We start from the raw sequence: 22,547 nt of genomic DNA, 5'->3' as shown, positions 1-22,547 counted from the left end.
CAGACACAGACACAGACACACACACACACACACACACACACACACACACACACAAACACACACACACACAGTTTTAAAATTATTTTATTTTATTTTTATTTTATGTGTATGTCTGTATTGCCTATGTGTAGGTAAGCGCACCACCTAGGGTGAAAGTGGTTTCCCAGGGGTGTGAGGTAGTATCATTCATGGGTATTATTTTTAATTCTCTTGTTACAATAAGGGCAAAACATATATAATAGGGTGGTTGGGGATTCAGGCAGAGCAAACAATCCCTGGTCATTGTTAAGGTTCAGATAGCCCTGCTCCCTCACCAACAGGATCCCAAGGACTTCTCATGCTCCTGAGAAAAGGGAACCTAGCTGATAAGCACCTTGGTCTTTAAAGTCAAGAGAAGCAGACTTTTCTCCACTGTTTGGCCAACACAGCAGGCTTCCCCTTTGATCTCTAAAGAGGACAGGTTTTAACAGTCCTGCTCTCCTACTCCCCCCCCCCAACTTAAAAAAATTCATCTTCCCACTTTCTGCAAGAAGCAGAAGCCTCCCTTTTTAAAAGACCCCAGCTCAAGACCTGGGCAGACATTTTCCCTGCCCAGAAGGGAATCTGTCCCATGTGTTCCTTTGCTAATAAACCCTATTTTGATGGAGTTTTATCTGTGCCTTGGTGCCTCATCCTCCATTCGCTCGTTCTCCCACAAATTTTTACCTATCAGTTGTTAGCTGCCATGTGGGTGCTGGGATACAAATCCAGGTCTTCTGCAAGAACAACCAGTGTTCTGAACTGCTGAGCCATCTCTCGAGTCCTTAAAGTTTTTTTAAGTGAGTATATTTAATAAATTAAATATGCTTGCTAGTAATATCAATACTCTGAGGTCCCCAAATGTATACAGCATCTGGGAAATAGCATGCAGATGTGGGAGATATCTTCCACACAGCCTTAAGAGCTATACACAGGTAGCCCTTGGAAATGTAATTAGTTGGTTTTCAGCAGGAGAGTACAAGGCTCGCATTGGCCTCTGACTCTCATCTAACAAACATACAAGTTTTCCTCAAATAGTAATTTCTGTACTAAATAAAATTTGTATTAATTATACCATTCTGTTTATTCCAGAACCATCTTTAATAGTAGTTAACAATAATTTGGACAAATTTTGAAATATGAATGTGGCTGAGTTTGCCATGAAGTACTGATCAAAGCTGTAAGATAGGACCCCCAAATCTAGACCTATATCTTAGATGACTCCTATACAGCATGAAGAAAACCCCAACTCCAGAGGTATGGCTCCTAAATGTCTGCAATGGAACTTTTCATAGGTAAGGCCAAAGTAGCAAATGCAAAATTAAGTGAACTCTTTTTTTTTTTTGAGACAGGGTCTTTAGCTCCAGCTGGCCTGGAAATCACTATGTAGAGCAGGCTAGCCTCGAACTCACAGCGCTCCTCCAGCCTCTGCCTCCCAAGTGCTGGGATTAAAGGCATGTGCCACCATATCCAGCATGAATGCTTATTTTTAAAACTCCTCCTGATATAATAAGGTCTTGCTTTGTCAGTTTGCCAAGTTATATCATTGTACTATTTTTTTAAAAATTATATTATTAAGAAGGAAAATTGTTGGAAAGAAACCTCAATTTTTAGTTAGATCCAATATGTAATGATCAATTGTAAAGGCATTTTAAATGTTCTTATCTTAGGTAAAAGAAGGAAGAAAACTAACTTTAAAAAAATGACAAAAATAGACTTCGAACTAAAACTATTCAGAAGAGAGAAAAAGGGCCACTTCATTCTGATCAAAGGAACAATTGACCAAGAAGGCATTACAATCATGAACATACACACACCAAACTCTGGCGAACCTAATTTTATAAAAACGGTACTACAGGACTTTAAGACACAGATTAACCCCAACTCAGTAATGGGAAAGCTAATTTTTTGAAGACAGACTATGTATCAGAAACATAACAAAACTTTTATCTAACGTAATATGAGGTGTAGTTGCCACCACTTGAGAAATGAATGAGTTGAAGACAGAAGCATCAGGTTTGTAAACTTGTCATAAGCTGATAAACTGGTAAGTTCTGGATACCTATGACACCCTTTCTGGTTTCACTGGGCCACAGTGGCCTCCATGATCAAAAGCAAAACTCACATGTAATTCCTAGCCCCCAAAATAAGACCCAGATTTAAAATTATCTCCATCCATTGTAAGGATGACAGAGTAACAGAAGAAGAAAAAACTAAAAGCACCAAGCAATGAAATAAGAAAGCTTCAAAAATCCTGAAATAAGATTTGTATCTGGTATTTTTTTTTGAATAAAAAGTAGGAAAAAAAATCATTGCAAATTGTGTAAAAATATTCTGCATGTGACCTTCTAGAAGGAAGCTTGCCAGTCAAGGAAGAGATCCTGAAAAGGGATCAAAGAAAAGAAGCATAAGTGATCTACAGGGCAGAAAAAAGTGAAGGAGAAAGGTTTGGGTCAGGGAGAGGAGGAGGAAGAGTCCTGTACTGTGCCCAATGGGAGTTTCCTGACTCCTACTGTCAGCCTCATTTAACACAGTGGTCACTTGACAAGTCCTGGATGAAAAAATGGCTTAAAATATAGAAGAGGCATTTATAAAGAAAATAGTGCCCTGTGGGTGTGTGCATGGGTATAGAGAAAAATATATTTATTTTTTGGCAGTGCTGGGGATAGGGTGTAGGACCTTATGCAGGATATAAAAGCATTCTACTATTGAGGTGCACCTCCAATGGAAAAACCCACTTTTGAATATACACACAGGTATAAAAGTTAGGAGTTCGAATTCTTCTAGAGAAAGTCAGAGAGAGGATCCTCCTTCTCTGTGCCTAGAACATAGTGTGTATAAGTCAGAGTAAGTAAATTTGGGCTGTACAGAGAGGACATGTGGCCCTTAGCACATAGAGAGCTGTCATAAATGATGAAACAGCGTTATTCTGACCTTGGGTGAAGAACAGTCATCTAATAGTATACAGTTCCCAAGAGCCCACCAGTCTCTAAGAAGCAAACAATCCACAGCCTTCTTCCTTCATTGCTGCTCTGTTCCCACATCCAGGACCATGCTTTAGTTCCTTCTCTGAACCATTGTGTTCCAGACATCCTATCTAGTTTCTTTTACCACTGTGACCCGAATTATCTCTGGGTCTCCCGTGTGATCAGACAAACCATATAATATATTTTATGTGTATTTATTAACTTACAAAGGAATGAGTACCCAGTGCCTAGCCCCGCGACACCGCCACTCAGAGCCCGCCTTATCAGACCATGCCATGCCCACTGCCCCACATTCGCTCATGGCTCTGGGGCCAGCGACCTTGCCCCAGGTCCCCAGGGAGTCAGTCCATTCTGTCTTTGAGTTGCTGCGATGGCTAGAGTTTCCTACACTACCTGCGGCTCTGTCAGGCCCCGCCCATTGGAGGAACCAGCCAATCAGGAGACAACCACATACTAGCCATCTCAATGCTCCTAAATAAGAGCTCAAATTGGGTCACTCTTCCATTAAAGTATCTGGGGAATTGGAGAGAGAGAGAGAGAGAGAGAGAGAGAGAGAGAGAGAGAGAAGAAACCAACAACCACCACAAAACTAAGAGCTCACTGATGATTTCAAAACGCCTTTTGAACTGGTACCAACACTCTGTTCACACTTTCTGTCTCCTCTTTTCTACCTGCCTTCTACCACACTGGTACAACCAGCCAAATGGAAGTGTTGGATTTTTCTGCCAGGGTGCTCCCCTCGTTGGGCCTTGACACCTGCTGTTCCATCTCCAGCTTTCCCTATGCACCTTTTCTAGTTCCCTCAAAGTCACATAATCCCAGTACTGCTTCTGAGTGCCGGCTGCATAGCAAGTGTCCCCTCTCTAAGTGAACTCTGAAAGTGCCTTGATCCACCTCTCTTGCACAGAACCTTGAGTTCAGTGATTCTGGTGAAATCTCTATATCGTTACTAAACTGTAAGTTCTTTGGAACAAAACTGACTTCACTCATCTGTGTTTCCTTCACATCTTGTCATGTGCACAACACACATGCAAGGCCACATCTGCAGAATTAAAGCTCTGTCACTGTCAATCTCACTTTAATTTCCTATCCTTCTATTTGAAATCTTTTTTGTAGTCTACATAGTTTTTTTCTATTTATACTGAAGCCCTTGGACACTAGGCAACGGACATAAAAGCAAATGAAAAGGAAGAAAAGGGAAGAGAGTAATGTAAAGACCATAGTCGGCCCTATCTTCTGCTCTTTCCTCCACAGATCCCCAGGATTTATAAAGCAGTTAGTTAGGAAGGGGCACATGTCCCATCCTTGGATGACCTTCCATAAACTGACACAGCATAAGGACAGTGTCTGAACATGGGCTTCAAGAGAAAGCCAGAAAACAGGGGATTTTTCTCAGTCCATGGATGACAGATGAAAGTCTTTACCAGGAAATTTACTGACCAAACTTTCATCAATGATAAAATGAGAGTAATAGAAAGAAAGTGAGGAAATAAATACTAGTAGCAAACCGTTATATTTGCAGTACCGAAAGCAATGGTATGTGTATCCATCAATGACCAGAGAGTTAACTGGGTCCTCATCAGAAAGACAGGAAGTGAGTAGCTGTCAAGAATAAACCACTGTGAACTCAATACTTGTAATGATTAAGTGGACACAGGCCATTTTTCATGCTCATATAAGAAATTTGTTTTAGAAATATAAACTAGCCCAAATTTCATTTCCATTGTAATTACAGTGGCCTGCGGGCCTCTGGATAGAAAAAAGCAGAGAAATATCTGGTAACATATTGGTAGTATGGTTCAAACTATTAATAATAATTTTATTTAATAAATTGTTATTGCTTATCATCTTGTCATGACAGCATTTACTAGGTTTCTTTTATTCAGAAAAAAACTGTTGGAATACGAACATTATTAAGTCCCTATGCTGGCTGGCAGGCACAGTTAGCTCTGACATGGTCTTTAACTATGTGCACACGAAACTGCACATAAGCACACACCAGTATTTAAAGATATCACTCAAATATATGAGGGGAACCCACCAAATTGGTAATGTCAAAAGATAATTTTAAGGGCCAAAGAGTTGGCAAAGTGCTGTGACATAAGCACAAAGAGTTAAATTTGGATTCACAGCACCCACATAGAGAGCCAGACATGGCAGCTTGTGCATGTATCTCAATACTGGGGAGGCAGAGAAGGGAGGAGCCCATGGGCTTGCTGGCCACCAGCCTGGCTGAACTCCTGAGCTCCAGGTTCAGTGAGAAACCCTGTTTCAAAATGAAGAGGAGAGAATTTCAGTGATTCCAGTGAAGTCTCTATATCGTTACTAAACTCAGTGTTGACCTCTGGCCTCTACATGGATGTGCTTACATGTCCACACATACATACACGTGCATATACACATACACAGAGATCATTTTGCTTTTTATCACACTTTTAAAAAGATTATATATCTATCATCTCTCCATCCATCCATCCATCCATCCATCCACCTACCCATGCATCCATGATCTACACAAAATCTTAAGTAAAAGAGGCAAAGCTTTATTTATAATTTTTTAAGGCTTGATGGCTGTTGGGAGAGAGAAAGTCTTAGAGGGATGGGACTTTTGGTGGGCCCAGTGGATGGACCCACAATGAAGGACATTTGGGGACACAAATCAGACTCTATAGGCCACATTGCACATATAAGAGAGTACATTAAATTGGGCAGGTGGTTGTTGGGGGAGATGTGGAGAGGGGAGGGGATCTACATACCATCAAACTATATTGTATCAAATTCACAAAAGTTAAATTAAAAAAAGAAATACAAAGCAAAAATCATAACACCTACATTAATCTCAGAGAAAAGTTGATATGCTAATATATTTTTGTCAGTGGCAGCAGAGATGCAGCCCAGCACTGTTAGCCTCCAGCTGCCCAAGTTTCCTTACCCCTTAGAGACCGCTACTCAAGTAAAGTTGGAGCCTTGACTATGCTCTAGAAAAGAATTTCAGGATGAGGCAGAGTGAAGTAAAGGTAACAAGTTTATAAGTAGTGATAAGGCTGAGCACACACTTCATATGCAAATACTGGCATTCAGGAAAACTCACAGAAAAAGGGTAGCACACATCTAAGATATGGGTGTGGGCTTTTCAAGAGACAAAGTCACACTTGGGTGTCTTCAGTGACTATATATATGATTTTTGGGTCATTTTAAGTAATATTGTTCAAAGGATAAAATTTATAATACAAGTTAGAAATTAAGCAAAGGTTAAAGTTTAAAACTTGAGTAAAAACATTTGAGTTGATTTACTGAGTTTTCTAGAATTTCCTGTGGTAAGCGAAATTGTAAGGTAAATGAAATTATGAGATGTGTTTTTTAGAGTTAGGGAGGAGAGAGAAGTGTTGAGACAGCTAAACTCAAGGTCACACACTTCTGGCCCCACATCAGCACAGTTGGAGATACCTTCAGGAAGGCAAGCATAATCTCTACAGTTAATTTTGGATTTCTTCAATATATTGGTTTCTGGATTTGTCAGATTCCAAAATGAGGGGCTTCTTTTCCCTTTTTGCAGCTTTTAAAAAGATTTATTTATATTTACTTTAATGTATTTCCTTTGTATGTATGTATGTGTACCATGTGTGTGCTTGGTGCCAACAGAGATCAGAAGAGGGCATCAGATCCCTTGGATCTGGAGTCACAGACAGCTGTGAGCCACAATGTGGGTGCTGGGAACTGAATCAGGGTCCACTGCAAGAACAGGTAGTACTCAACCACTGGGCTATCTCGCCAGCCCCCTTTCTCCTATCTTAATTTTCTTTCTATCCTGTCTCATTTTAACCGAGAGCTCCACCTGAATAAACTACGCTGTAATCACTAAGAAACTATAATTCATAAATTGCGTCATTAGCAATACTGGTAAGTATACATATTACAATGGACATCATTTCAATGCTTGATGTATTGCTCATATATTTACTAGAATTGATAGATGTTCTGAGCATGTGCCATTTGTTAAGTGTGAGACAATTGTCAGACATATTTTCAAATACTGTTTTTCAGAGATAGTTGTTTACCACTCTAAAAAGAAGAAAACATGTTGAAGAAAGCTGGTGAATGTGCCCTACCTTCACCCAATGCTTCTGAGTCCCTTACTGCCTACTCTCTTTTTCCAGCTTCGTACTCAGTCTCTGGAAAAGTTGTTAAATGGTATGTTCTATAATGGAATTGTAGGTAAGTGTATCCTTGGTCTGGGGAGATGACCCAGGGTAAAAACACTTGTTGCTCAAACATCGGGATGTCGGTTTGAATCCCCAGGATCCATATAAACACTAGATGCTTAGCACAAGCATCTGTAATCTCAGCAGTCCTAAGAGGAGACACTGTAGACACAGAATAATACCCAGCATCTTATGGGCCAGCAAGCCTGGTATACAGAGCAGAAAAACAACAAAATGATTCAACACCAAATAGGGTGGAAGGTGGGTACGGACACTTGAGGTTGTTCTTTCACCTCTGCCTGGGTGCCAAAGCATGCATGTGTTATATTGACACACATGAATAAACACACATATATAAACATATGTGGACACGTACACTCAGACATCATACACACATCTATTGTATATATACACACTCATACACATATATATCATATGCACAGACATTCATAAATGCCAAACACATCTCTTATACACACACTCATATACATATATATACATACATACACATAAAGTGCATCCTTTCATATTCTAGAGAAATGATTAACATAACACTGGGTATCTTCTTCAACTGAAAGACAAATACAAAGGTGTCCACTTTTAAGCCAAGGAAACCAACAGAACAAAGCAATCCCAATGGCCAGGACAACAAAGGGAACCTGCTATTTACTCAGTGCGCTGGCTACAGGGAAGTGCGACATAGGTCATTCACTGCTTTGGGCCATTACTGTTTCAAATAAAATAGCTGCATTTGAAAACGCAGAACTTTTTCTATCAAGGTCATTGTCACCATCATTGCCAGTAGCAACATAATAGGACAGGTCATGCTGATGCTGTTTATAACCCACAGTCAGGCAAATGGGAAGCATCCTATGTGGGGCTCATTACAGTCTTGACAGGTGATAGAAAAATAATGTCCCTCTCATGCTCACATGCTCCTAAAGACCCCAGCACCTACATGGTGTTCATGTAAATAACAGTCCACACACCATCCAGAGATTCATCCATTTCCCTATGAGCTCAGTTTGAACATCTCTCAAGGGCTACAAGGGCAAACTTCCCACTGGCAATGGCCTGGATTAATGCTCATAAAAGACCCAAGTGTGATGAAGCAGTCTTATAGTGGAGTTACAGCCAAGGCACAAGAGCATCCATGTTTCCTCTGCCTTTGCTCTGAGCCATTTTTGCGCTCACCTTTTGTGTTGTGGCAGTCATTGTCCTACTGACCACTATGAGGTGAAGGAACAGAACTCCCTGTGTGGAAGCTGAGGATTTGAGAAGTGAAGAGAGTTATCCAGAGCCTGAACTGGAATACACAGCTGTTTATTTCATGCAGCTGATTTCTACATGATGTGCTCTAGGGTCTAGACTTCTGGGTGAGCCATCCAGTTAAAACTGGAAAGGGCACTAAGGTGGGAGTGCACAGCTGTAACCCCAGGACTTGGGAGTCAGAACAGGCAGATCATACATTTGAGGTCAGCGGGTGATATTTGATGAGTTCAAGATTGACCTGAGCTACCTAGACAGATCAATCTTTAAAAAAAAACAAATGCTGGAGCTGATGTGGTGACCTATGCCTGTACTGTTAGCGGGAGGCAGGTGGAGGGAGGAGGATCAGGCATTCATGGTTATCCTTGGCTACATACTGAGTTTCAGGCTAACTAGGGCTATATTAGACACTGTCTTAAAAAGTCCCAAAACAAACAAAAAATCAAAACAAACCAACCAAGGGCTACAGATGTATCTGTGTAGGGCAATTACCTAGCAGGAGGCAAGGCTCTGAGTTTGATTCAAGGCACCACCAGCACGAATAATAAAACAAATGCAGAGCTGTTTGGTCCAGAGTCTATCTGACATGCTTGAAACCTGTCCTAGGAAATGGGCCATGCAGGTTTTGCAGATTCCACCCTGAGTACTCCACTGCTCCTTACACAAAGGCCGGTGAACAAAGGCTGTGACTCTCCATTTCTCTCTCAGGTATCCCAAGAGAGAGAATAAGAACCCAGGGAGGCCCATTATTAGCTTGAAATTTCTTAGAAATCTATTGTTGATCTTCTCCAATAAAGCAGGCCAAAGTTGCATTTTTACTCCATAGTATATTGGTTTTTAATTAAAATAACATTTTATATTATTAATCAACAAGGAAGTGACTCTCAGAGGATGCAGTGTTTGTTCCCATAGTCCCTTGAAGCCCTGGCTTTCTGGCTGATGAGCATTTGAGATGGGACAGAGGCTCAGCAAACCGTGCAGTTTGACAGTTGGAGAGCAAGATCTCTCTTCCCTTTTCACTCAAGGTCCACATTCCATGCAGAGAAGGACTATTTGATGGATACACAGAAGCTACTCTAGAAATAATATTACACCTTAGAAAATAGTCAAATATGAAAGGCCAAACCAAGATCCTTTCCTATAAAAAACAACAATCATAATTCTAAATGGGTAGAAAAGGTGTGTGTGTGTGTGGGTGTGTGTGTGTGAGAGAGAGAGAGAGAGAGAGAGAGAGAGAGAGAGAGATATTGAGATTGATTAAGGGGGAAGACACTTTTTGAGACAGGGGTTACTATGTGTCTCTGACTGACTTGGAACTTGCTTTGCAGACCAGGCTGACCTCAAATACACAAAGATATGCCTGCCTCTGCCTCTGCCTCTTGAGTATTGGGATTAAAGGCATGTGTTATCATGCTCAGCCTAAAAGTCAGTTTTTTAAGATTTGGGGCCTCACTATCAGTTCACAGCAGATATCAATGAACACGTTTGTTTTGTTTTAGTATATGTCTGTACCCTGGGCTGGCCTGGAACTTTCCATGAACCCAGGGTAGCCTCAACCTTACAGCAATCCTCCTGCCTCAGCTTCCCAAGCATTGTGGTTACAGCCTGTGAGACCCTACTAGTTTCATGAACATGCTTTGGTACTAGTGCAAAGGGCTAATGAGGTGTTTCCTTAAGAAAAGCTGGGCTTTTACTACTTCCATAAGAAGGGCTAGGCTTTCATTTTTCATTCTCCAGGCTCAGATCTTCCATGATTCTTTTATAAGCTCAGAGAAGCTTCAAAATAACAATTCCTTCAAAAAGGAACACCGCTTATCTCAGATTCAGGTTTTTGCAATGTGTCTTTCCTCTTCATTTACTCTCTTAAGACGATGAAAGAAATTTGGACTTACTCTCCTTTCTGATTAAGTTAAATATACTGGGTCATGCCCAAAGCACTCATACCAATACTAGGTATTTTGCAGTAATTTTGATGAAAGAGACTAGGGTCAGGCCAAGGTCAACTCAAAAGTTAATCATACAGTAGTCCAACATAACCTTTGGAGTATAAATTCTAAACGAAATTCTCAGCTATAACACTATCAGAGTTAATCTTCAAACTTTAAATTAAAGTATAGTAACAAGGGGCTGGAGAGATGGCTCAGTGGTTAAGAGCACTGACTGCTCTTGCAGAGGACCTGGGTTTGATTCCCAGCTATGAATCATCTTTAACTCCAGTTCCAGGGGAATCCGAAGCCTTCTTCTGACCTCCGCGGCATTGCATGACACAGGTGCACTCACATACATACAAGCAATACACTAATACACATAAAATAAAAATAATAAATAAAAATTTAAAAATTTATCAAAAAGTATAGTAACAAATTTTCAGAGTAATACAAAGATGAAAATAAAAATATTTTAACAGTATCTTCCAACAGAAGCAGATGAGTAGACATGTCATCCATGGAGGAAAAGGAAAAATGTATACAGACATACACTGTCACTCACTTTAATCAGTATTAAAAAATAATCTGCCTGCTCCCATTTTGTCTTGCTATCAGAGACATGCTAATTTAATTTTACTATCAGACAAAAATAATATATTTCTTATAGGCAAGGCAAGAACAATCTATCAATATAAACTCTGGCATGGAAAAGTCTCCCAAGTGCAGACACTTTGTTTCTGCTCTATTTGACATCTTTTAACAAACCTGGCTTACTGTGAGCTTCAAACTTTCCTTTCCACATTCATTGGAAAAGCTCAATGCACCAGATTAATATAAACATGTAAAGGATGGTTTCCTAAAATACAGAATTTCAATTTATGTATTTTAAGCCAGAAAAATTCTATGCACTAAGCAAGAAAGACAGTTGAGTACATTCTTTAGCTTCTTCTTTATCACACTGCAGATAGAAAGGAAAAACACAAAAAGATATTGAAAAATCAAACTATACTGTTCTATATTGAAAATGCTTTGCATAGAAATTCTTGTTTATGTAATAAAAATGCAAAACAATGTTATTTCAGTGCAATCTACAGCTTCTAAAAATGTATTATTTCTAAAAGCAAATACTTGACATTTGACTCAGTCGCTTCAGAAACTGACAAGGGAAGAGGAACTGAGTCTCCTGGGGCATCTCTGCACCCTCTCTCTGTGTTCTTGTAACTATGCTATTTTATAGATGAAACTGCCATAGCAAAATGACAAATACGACACATAAAAGAACAAAAAAGGGCAATAAATCAACAGTGACACTAGCCCCATTAAAATGCAGTCAAGAGAAAGGAAATTTTGCCTTGTTTTACATTCTTTCTAGGTGAAAAGGAATTTCAGAATCTTCATGCAAACTTGGTGAGCGAGGATGAAATGGCAAGCAAATCCCGTTTCACAGTCCAGGAAGGCCTTAAAGGCCAAAGACAGCACCAGCCCACCCTTTTCCATGAGCTATGAAATGTCCCAGGCAGTGTGTAAGGACTGCTGAACATCCATGTTCTTATGATTCTGCATCTGACAAAAGCCATAGTTGGAAACGGCAGTTCTAATACAGTCACTCTTTCTAATCAGTTGATTTTCAATGTATGCTGGATAGCTTCAGTTATCAATCTGACAAACTTGGGAAAGAGACCCTCATTGAGGCCTCCAACAGATTGGCCTGTGGCCACGTCTGTGAGGCATTTTCTTAATTCCGAATCGACGTGTGAGGGCCCAGTCCACTGTGTGTGGTGGGTGCCCTGGGCAGGTAGTCCTAGGTTGTATGAAAAAACAGGCTGAAGAGAGGAGCAAGCCAGTAAATACCATTCCTGGGCTGTCTGTGCTTCAGCTCCTGCCTCCAGGCTCCTGCCCTGCTTGAGTTCTTGCCTTAGATTCTCTCAGTGATGAACTGTGACATGGAAGTATAAGCCAAATACATCCTTTCCTCTGCAAGTTAGTTTTGGTCAGAGAGTTTTATCACAGCAATAGAAAGCTAACTTAGTACACAACATAAATGAAGAATTCAGCCATTTTATGGAGGAGGTATAATCTAATTTTTATCTCCAGTTCTTTCAAAACATCAAATGGAAGCTTCTGTCTCTGAAAATAACTCTGGTTTGTACAGAAAGTAGGATTTAGTATATAGCTCCAGGCAACATGGTCACTTATTACACACTTAGGATCATTAACAGCTCAAGATGCTACTGAATTAACTAGAGTAGATTTCTGGAACTGTCTATACTGGACTTAAAAAAATTTATTTTTCTTTTATGTGTATAAGTGTTTTGCCTGTATTAAGTGCACCCATGCATGCAATGCCTTTGGAGGCCAGAAGAGGGTGTCAGTTTCCCCCAGAACTGCAGTTGTTGGCCACCAGGTGGGTGCTAGGAACTGAACCTGGGTCCTCTGCAAGAGAAAGCAGTGGTCTTTACCAGTGAGCTATCTCTCCAGCCCCTATACTGGTCTCATTGAAAGCCACAAACAGAATTTCCCTGAGAGCAAAGGGCTCATCACGCTTCTTTGAGTGATCCTCATTCCTAATAGCTACATACTTAGGGACTAAAACTTTCACATTTGACTTCCTTCTGGACAGAATGAATACATGTCATGGAAGTGTGGGGTGGGAGCTGGCCTACATAACTCTAGCCTGGGGAACCCTCCAATCCAGCCCAATTACAGTTGTGGTTGCAAGATCCTCTGTGACAGGAACGTTATTTTTTTTTAAAGTTTGGAATTTAGTTCACACCTTCAAGGGCATTTTCTCCTCTGGAGAAGACTTCACTCAGAGAACAAGGAATAGCTGGTCTTGAGGTGTCTTTCATTGCCCAGCACTGAGTGACAAGTTATGAAAAGTTTAATGATATACTGAATACAGCACCTATAACAGTCATTAAAAATATTTCTATACATATAGTAAGTGCAATTAACAATCTCTTGATAAAACTGCTCATGAGTCTACTGACTAAAGTCTTGAAAAGGCTGAATGTAACTGTGGCTAAAGGTGAGGCTTCATCTCAAGTCCAATACAGACCCAAGAAAGGTCTGTTTGCTTGTTGGGGGTTGTGTTTGTATGTGTGTGCTTGTGGGCTGAATGAAACCAATCCATGTAGAGGGATCCAGAGTTCCTTTGACACCGGTTCTGTCCCTTAACTTTCCACTGTGTACTCTTTCCTGCTGACTATAGATGATCCTGAATCCACAGACTACTCACATATCAAGTTCCTGGCATCCAGCTCTTTGACTCATACACAATCATTCTGTTTTTTTTTTTTTCTAGGTTGGTGAGTAGTCTCTCATTTCTTGAAGTTTTACTTTATGCATTTTGACTTGTTCATCTCTCTTCCACTGTTTCTAATGTGGCTGAAGTGAATTGGATAGACCTGATCCTGTCTGCCCCTCAAAGGAATATTTCAATTGCTCCCACTGCTCCTGGGATCAAGACCCAAATCCTTACTGTAATGCCCAAGGTGATAGTTGGCTTCTGCTGCGTATGTGAGCTTACTTCTCTCTCCACACACCCTTCTTGCTCCCTGCTCTCCAAGCACATGATCTCTGCAATTCTTTATATTTGGCTGTCTTCCTCCTCACCACAGGCCCTTTGCATCTGCTGTTCCTTCCACAGACTGTGTCAAAGTTCAGAGAACAACCCTACCATTTTCAAGCCATATTTAGTCTTCCAGCTATTCAATATGGCCAAGATCTAGTTTCAGTTACACCTTTATTTTATACATTTAGAATCCTGGATCCACAGAAGCTTAAACATCCTCTATCTGAGCCCTGTCATGGATTACTGCTCATAGCTAGTAGCAAGGATCCCTAGCTAAGTCTAACAGGTGAGAACTGCAGAGTCTGGGGAAGGGGAGTTAAACAGATAATGCTGGTATAAGTGGGTAGGCTATTCTCTAAAACAATTAAGTTAAACCTTCTTAAGTCTCTACCAAGAGAAACGGCTGTCTAAAATTGTGCTTTTGTAAGTGTGTTGAAAATCATTGGTTTCCATTAGTTTTCAATGGGAAATGTATATAGAACAGAAATAGATGTATTCTGCAGTTAAGTAACATAAAATCAGCTAAAAGTTGACAGAACAAGGAAATTTTGAGATTTCTGCCCTTAGTTAAAATGTTTTGGAAATGAACTCATATAGTGATCAAAGTTCCAAAGTATCTAAGAATTTCTGCTGGATGCCTATGAACTACACTGGAGACAAGACACATGAAGCCTGGTTCCCACTGGCCACACCCTAGGAGGGAGACCCACGCATCCAGAAGGCAATTAACAGTGAGGGCAAGCAAGACAGCCATATGGGGAAGTCTGTCTGCAGGGACAAAATGGCACTGGATCCTGAGGCTGAGGAGGGGCACAGGCTGAGCATCCCTAAGCTGAAAACCTGAAATTCAAAAGGCTCTAAACTCTGAAACTCTTTAAGCACTATAGGGCACCATAAATGGAAAAATCCACATCATAAAACTTTGTTTCCTACACAAAATTATTAAAAACATGTTATAAAATTACTTTCAGGCTATGTGTGTAGGGCACATAAGAAATGCGAATTTCATGTTCAGTTCTGGGTCCCATCCCTCACAGTTTATGATGCATGCACAAGTATTCTAAAATAATAATAAATCCAAAACACCTCTTGTCCCAAGCATTTGGAAACAGGGATGTCCTGGAAAAAGGAAGAAGTTAGCCCTGAGCAGGAGAGAGACACACACACATAGGGGACAATCAGGGACCATAGCCAGGACATGAGCTTAGCCTTTTCTGCTGTGATAGGTCAATTGCAACATATTCTAAGACAAGGAGGAGGCTGACTGAGGGCTCTAAGATGAAGAGAAACTGGAGCAGGCTTCAATTTTTAAAGAGTCAGGCCAGCTGTTCTGTGACAAGTGAATTGAAGTCATGTGCTTCGGGTAAACAAAAGCTGACAATGCAGGGCACGTGTACCGAGAATCATGGAGGGAGGGAGGAGCATGACTGGTATGGAGAAAAGCAGAGAGAGAGAGATGATGAGAGGGGTTCAAAAAGCAAGACATGCTTGTTCAGAGATGGCATGGCAGGGCTTTGTGAAGACAATATGCAGAGAGCAAGAGGTACGTGGTGACAACTTCTGACAAAGATGAGAGAGCCAACTGTAGCTTTTCATAGAATATCTTTAAGCCTCTATAATCAAAGACGATGATGATGAAAGTATAGGAAGAGACAGAGGATCATAACAAAGTCTAATCTTGGAATCTAATCAGGGATATATGAAAATTTCATACATGACACTATAGCATTTTGATGCTGTGAGAAGTAACTGTTTACTTAATAGAGAGCTGGTCTGATGGATGATTATTTGTCTGGAAAAAAGTCAGATCTGTCCCCAGGTGACACCTTCATTATATCATAGTAGTTTCTAGAGGAATTCAAGAGTCAAATTCATAGACTTCTTTAAGAGTGAAGAAAATTCACAGCTGAATTAGCTGAGGGAAGGAAGAGGCTCAAGGAAAACAAAAGCCTGGGAGAAACTGAGGGAAATGGGAGCATCTGACCATTGAAAAATGGAATCTTTATTCTAAAAATCACAACAGACAGGTCAAAGGCTAATGGTGAACAAGGAAGACTATGAAGCCCTGCAAATGACCAAGAGGCATGAACAAAGATGCTCAGATTTGGGAAGAGTCACTGGAGCACCACTGCCTGCTCTCCTGGAAGCTTGGGATTTTGACTCACAGTGAAGATAATGCTGCAGCAATGGGGAACTTGGACCTTGCTACAACAGGGCAACCAAGAGATCTTTTCAGGTCTACACACAAGAAAACAACTGGCCCTTTGATATACATCTGATAATTGTCTAGAATAGAATTTTTAATAGAGAGGGATATGGGGAAAGGTATTTGCTGCATCTTTTGTATTGTTAAAAGGAAGCTGGGCATGGTGGTACATACCTTTAATACCAGCACTCTGGAGGCAGAAGCAGGTGGATTTCTATGAGATGGGGGCTAGCCTGGTCTACATAGTGACATCCAAGTCAGCTGGTGCTAAGGGAGACCCTGTATCAAAAAAGAAAGAAGGAAAAAAGGAAGAAAGGAAGGAAAACTATGCAAATCTGAATGTCCATTAATAAGGAGTGAGCAGATCCTTTAATTAATGTCCATTAATAAGGACCAAGTGAGCAGATCTATCCCTACAGAGGAATAATAGTCAAGTATTACAAAGACCGTCTTGGATACATACTGGCTTGGAGGTGACTGAATGGTGCATTAATCAAAAAATGCCAGTTACAGAGCAATGCGTATAAATAACAGGAAAAGCATTCCTCTCAGTATTTTTTTTTTTTTTTTTAACATTACTGGAAGCTGTGGCAGGTTTGAGAATTATCATCGATGACAGAGCTGGCTGATGAGAAGCGTGCAGACACAGGGTGAACTTCCTCCTAACTAAATTTTTAGATGCTTTGGTCACTGATCTGGCCCAAGAACCTAACATAGTGTCTAGCAAGTAGCAAGCTCAGGATATATGTGCTCAATGAATCAGTGAAGGGATGGAAACAGTTTATGTTCATCCCCTAATTAAAAATAAATGCTGGGGCTGGAGAGATGGTTCAGCAGTTAAGAGCACTGACTGCTCTTGCAGAGGACCCGGGTTCGATTCCCAGCACCCACATGGCAGCTACGAACCATCCTTAACTCCAGTTCCAGGGGAATCCGACGCCCTCTTGCCCCTTCCGCAGCAGTGCACAACATGGGTGCACTCACATACATGCAGGTTATATGCTCGTACACATAAAATAAAATAAATAAAATAAATAAAATGCCAAAGTAGAAAACCGACAGCCACCACTTACTGAAGGTTTACTAAATATTCCATTTGTTCATTTAACACCGACACCAACTTCATGAGTAGAGACCAGTATGGTTTCCATTTCACAGATGAGTAACTGTGAGGTACAGGGATATTAGGTAACTTTCCCACAGTCACTCTACTGCTAACTGACAGGTCTGAGATTCGGACATGAGCAGTTTAGTTCTAGAGTCCCTGCTCTGACTGCCCTCTAGCCACAATTCTTCTGAAGGGAAGCTGCTGCGCAGCCCAAGATCCTGCTGGAAGGGAGTGCTGGTGTTTCTGCTGGTTTCTCATCAGTTGGCTCACACATTCATGGAATGTAGGATTTCGGACTCTTGTTTTCCCCCATTGTATCAGCTCACCTCCGTCTACATACCAAATTCAAAATCACCACCTGATTTTAAGGTTCTAGTTTTACCTCTCTGCCTCATTTTAGCTCTTGCCTAGGGATGGAATCTTGACCTGGAAACATATTGAACCTGATACTTGGCTTCCTCTGTAAAGAAGGCAGGACAAATTTGTGCTCTAGAAAGATAGTGTCGGGGCTTCAGAGCACAGCTGAGTTTGGAATTTGATAAGGGCACACTCATCAATGACAGTCCTAGAAATTTCCTTGGGCTTACTGCTTTGGAATTCAATGACAGTTTCGTTGTTGTTCCAGGGGAAATGGGGTCCCAATGGTCGCCAAGCACCAGGATCAACAGGAAGGTCTAATGTGCCAAGGCTCCTAGGGAGATCATACAAAGAAAGGAAGGAGAAGCAGCAGACCAGGTCTCTTCAGAGCATTTGAGCATATGCTGGGAACCAGAGCTGCTGGGCACGGCCACCTACACTGAAGATGCAACACCTGGTAATCCTCAGACAGCACTGATGGTGGGTGGGGGACAAGGCAATTCACATCACACATCTGTCTGATCTGTCTGCCATTTCTCCAGCTGGAGAGATGCAGGAGCAGAGGAAGGAGCAGAGGAAGCAGGTAATGGCAGTTCTTTGGAGCTGGAGATAAGCATGTTATGCAGAAGGCCAAGGCAGCCAGGCACCCAGGCAGATAGGACGGCAGCAAGGACCCGAAAGAAGAGCTTGGCAGGACCTCAGGGATGGGTGAGAATCAAGTAAGGTCTAGTAGGCTCGGGCGGAGACTCAGGTGATGAGGGGTTTGTCAAATACATGCTAAGGTGGAAGGACTCAAGGGCTCCAACCATAAAGCCTAGGGACAAGTTGACCTGGCTACATAAGGGACTTCTGGGGCCTGTGCAGGTGAATGTCACTCTTTTGAGTTTCCTTGTTCCAGTGTAAGATGTGATGGAGGTATTTTGCCCTCAAAGGTCTGGGGTGAGGCATTGGTGACTAACACCTGTGTATGGCTCTTGGACTGTATCAGAACACAGAAACTTTTCCATAGTGGAGACCTAGTCCAGGGGTTTCTGTGTTTTTAATTTCACATTTTTTTAAATATTTGTTTGAGCCTGTACTTATTAGAAAAGTCACATTCAAGATAGCTTTGGTCTATATTGACCAAACTCCCTCCTTGACCAAACTCTAGATGGGCTCCTATGGGCTCTCTCCTCTACTAGGGCTCAGTCATGACCTACAGAGACTTGAACAAGCACTAACACAGTTCCCAACAGCTCAGCCTCTTTGCTAGAATGACCCTAGCCCCTTAAGCCTGCCTTAGCAAACTCAAGAATTCTAGAAGAATTTAGCTGCTTTCTGCCAATACTTCAGGATAGAACTGCTGTCTCTGACTTCTGGAGAGAGGGTTAACAGGGCAGAAATCTGATTTCAGGAAGTCCTATTCAATAAATTCAGATGGGTTTCCCACACAGCCACCTCTCTTCTGGCTTTTTGCAGTGTCTGACTAGGAATCCCAAGTTCTACCGCCTCTTTCTGTTTCTTGGTTCTCTCCTTAAGGGGCCAGTTTTCCCTTTCTAAATCAGAATGGAGCTCATTCTTTTATATATTGTCAGTAGTTACTGGATAAAATCTTCATTGCTTTAACTAATGTTCCATGTTTACTCTTAGACAACACACACTTGTGCCACACACATATTTTTCAAACCTTGAAACTATGTGGGTATTGACTTGTTCATTAGTGTGTTCTCTTTCGCTCTCTTTCTCTCTCATAAATAAAAAGAAAGTGAGCTGAGCACAAGCATTCATCTCTCTTTGCTGCCTGGCTGCAGATTAATGTGACTAGCCACCTCGAGCTCGCACCACCATGACTTCCCCACCATGATGGACTGTACCCCAAACTCTGAGTCAAATGAAACTCTTCTTTAAGGTGTTATGGTTCAGGTGGTTTGTCACAGCAATGAAAGAAATTACTAATCACAAATTCTCTCTCTCTCTCTCTCTCTCTCTCTCATACCAGTTTTATATCTAACAAGAAATTCTACTTGATCTGTTATATCTGATTTGCCCTTGTATCCCAGAAGTCATTTTGTTTATAAATATTTTAGTCCATGGACCTTGTCATATTAGATGCATGGGTAAACCAGATTGAATGATAAAAATCTGTTCAAAGAAATCATTCTCCATGGTACCTCAGAGTTGGTAATGACATAATAAATTAAATCTTCATATAAACAGCTTCCATGTATTTATATAATTACAAGTTCTTATAGGGAAATTTCTAGTGTGTTTAGTTTCCTGTTTTCTCCTTAAAGTGGTTCTATATTATAAACAATGAATCCTAAGAAAGGGTATGGACTTGAGACTAGACTCATTCCTAGTTTCTACAACGTCCTTCGATGGTACACTGCAGGGCAGTTTTGAGGTAGGTGTCCAATAGGACATTAGCTCCATTCTATCATCTCTTAATGCTTTGACAGTATTTTATAAAACTGGGGTTTGCAACCAATTAATATGAAATGAATTCAATTAGTAGAATTTTTTCTTTTATTCAAAATGAAACAATAAGAAAACCTTTGTGTGCATGCATCTTAGGTATTCAGTGGTGTTGGTAGAATGGTTTCCATTTATTTCAATTAAACTTGCATGTGTGTAGGCTACGTATGTGTTGGCTGATGCAGTATCTCTTAGGGCTGACTGAGGACAAAGGCTTAAGGAGCACCTCCCCCCAGAGCAATACCAGGACTCCGTATAGCATGTGTGCATCAATCCTGATGTTCTGGTGTCTGGGCCACTCACTCACCGTGTTCAGTCAAGGAATTCTGTTATTGCCACAACCACAGTCCACACCGCTGGGTTTAAACCACTAAAGGGTTTGTTTTCTTTGTTGCTACCCGAGGAGATGACCCTGCCTACACCAAGGCACATATAACCAGCATTCGGTGCACACCAGTATTAAAAGGAATGAAGATACAAAGACTTGTGGCCTCATAAGAGCTACTGAGTGAAAATTTAGCACTTCCTGATTGTTTCTTAAGCTGTTTATTTCAGGAGGGGATTCTGAAACATGTCTTTCCCCCTTTCTGCTGTCTAACAGTTATCATAGCTTTTTGTCTTAGTCTGTTCTTCATTGCTGTGACAAAACACTCTGACCACTACCAACTTGAGGAGGAAAGGGTTTGTCTTACATCTCATGGTCACAGTTCATCTGGGAGCTCAAGGTAGGAACTCAGGGCAGGGCAGGAACCTGGAGGCAGGAGCTGGAGCACAGGCCATGGAGGTATGCTGCTTACTGGCTTGCTCCTCTGGCCCCTGTTCAACCTGCTTTTTTTTATGCAACACAGGCTCATCTGCCCAGGGTGGCACCACCCACAGTGGGCTGGGCCCTCCCACATCACTCATCAAGAAGATGCCCCCAGACATGGCCACAGGCCAGTCCAATAGAGGCAATTGCCCAACTGAGGCTCCCTCAACCCAGGTGTGTCAAGTTGACACTAAAGCTATCCAGCACACTTGTTAAATGACAAGTAAGATGCCAATGTTCATTCATAAGAGTATGTATGTATATAAGGTTTTATGTTACTGATGCAACTACCTTTAATGGCAAGATGCCTGGACAATCACAGAAAATAAGACTCTGTTAGTGTCATGGATCCATACCTGGCACTCAGAAGAGGTTCAATAACTGTCATAAAAAGACTGAATGAAATCTTAGGCCTAGGAATAAATCTACAGAAAAAGACAGTGTTACTGCTAACCAACTTGATGGCTGTTACAAACAGGAAATTAAAAATGAGTGTTACTGGGTTTCTAGGTGAGGTGAACTTTCATTAAATCAGCAGCAACTATAGAAGAAAAACATAGGTTTAGCTGTTTTTTGAGCTATTCTGATGCTCCATTGTTTTAAACCCTCACGAACTGAAGTAGATGATGTAGACCACCTATGACCCTTAGAGGAATGATGGCTGGGCACTGGGGGCATGTGTGCCCTTCATACAGCAGTTCCAAGTAATAACATGCTCTGGCTCTGAGAGCTACATCATGAAGCATCTTCTTAATCACAAACTTTACATAGGAAGCCATGCTGCGGAGCTTACTTCATGGCTAGTAAACACCATGCTTCATTTGATGGCAGAAGAATTACAGCCTGAGAAAAGCACTACTTTACTTCCCATAACTGTCCCTTTCGTGATGAGTCTGATCTCTGTGTAATGACTTGCTGACAAAACTGGTGTCAGTTCAGAAACAACAGGGAAGGAGGAGGTTAGACCTCCTGAAGGACTCCAGAGAACCCTTGGATACACACCTAATTCTATAGGGTGCCTCTAGTCACTTCCTAAGTGCAATAAGGATCAGAGAGCAGAGGAGGTATGTTAAGACAGATACCATCCTTCAGGTAGTGTACTGGAGAAAGGAACACATCAGTAGTTTGGGAGAATGGAGCATATATAATAAGTGGAAATTCAAATTTGTAAAAGATATATGCTGAAAAACAATTTGAAAGAAACAGGAAAGTCAGTAAGTGTATAGTTTTTAGGTTCTAAAATAGAAGGCTGAAAATCTGGCCAGACTTCTAATGTAAAAGGAACTTGAATTAATCCATATTTATCTTATCAATCTATAATTTTCCTGACTCTCAGTTGCTTGATTTTTCAACATAATAAGCTCACAGAACAGCCTAAGCATTTATTGTTTCTCATCATGAATTTTTTAGGAGTATTCCCTAATTTCACACACACCAAACAACTGCTGAAACAGAAATTATATGGGGAGCATTGGTACATTTCTTACTTGGCTTTGGACAAGCAACAGCCTACAGTACCAGAGGTCCTTCCGAAACCAGAATTTTGAGTCCTGACCATGTGATTTGATTAGAAATCCTGATCATGACTTGCTTTTGTTTCAGGACAAAATATTCTGGAGTTCACTAAGCACTCACC

The 22,547-nt window shown here is 41.1% G+C and overlaps 1 protein-coding gene across 4 annotated transcripts in view; it reads right to left on the bottom strand.

Annotated features, from left to right (window-relative positions):
- The window catches only part of Ptprm (protein tyrosine phosphatase receptor type M), a 794,765-nt gene that overhangs the window by 271,593 nt on the left and 500,625 nt on the right, over nt 1-22,547 (bottom strand). The gene's annotated exons all lie outside the window — the stretch shown is intronic.

The sequence above is a fragment of the Nannospalax galili genome, unplaced genomic scaffold, assembly GCF_000622305.1.
Source record: "Nannospalax galili isolate Female #2095 unplaced genomic scaffold, S.galili_v1.0 scaffold155, whole genome shotgun sequence".
NCBI classification, from domain to species: Eukaryota; Metazoa; Chordata; class Mammalia; order Rodentia; family Spalacidae; genus Nannospalax; species Nannospalax galili.
The sequence above is the reverse complement of the archived record's forward strand: the minus strand, read 5'-3'. Positions and strand labels throughout refer to the sequence as shown.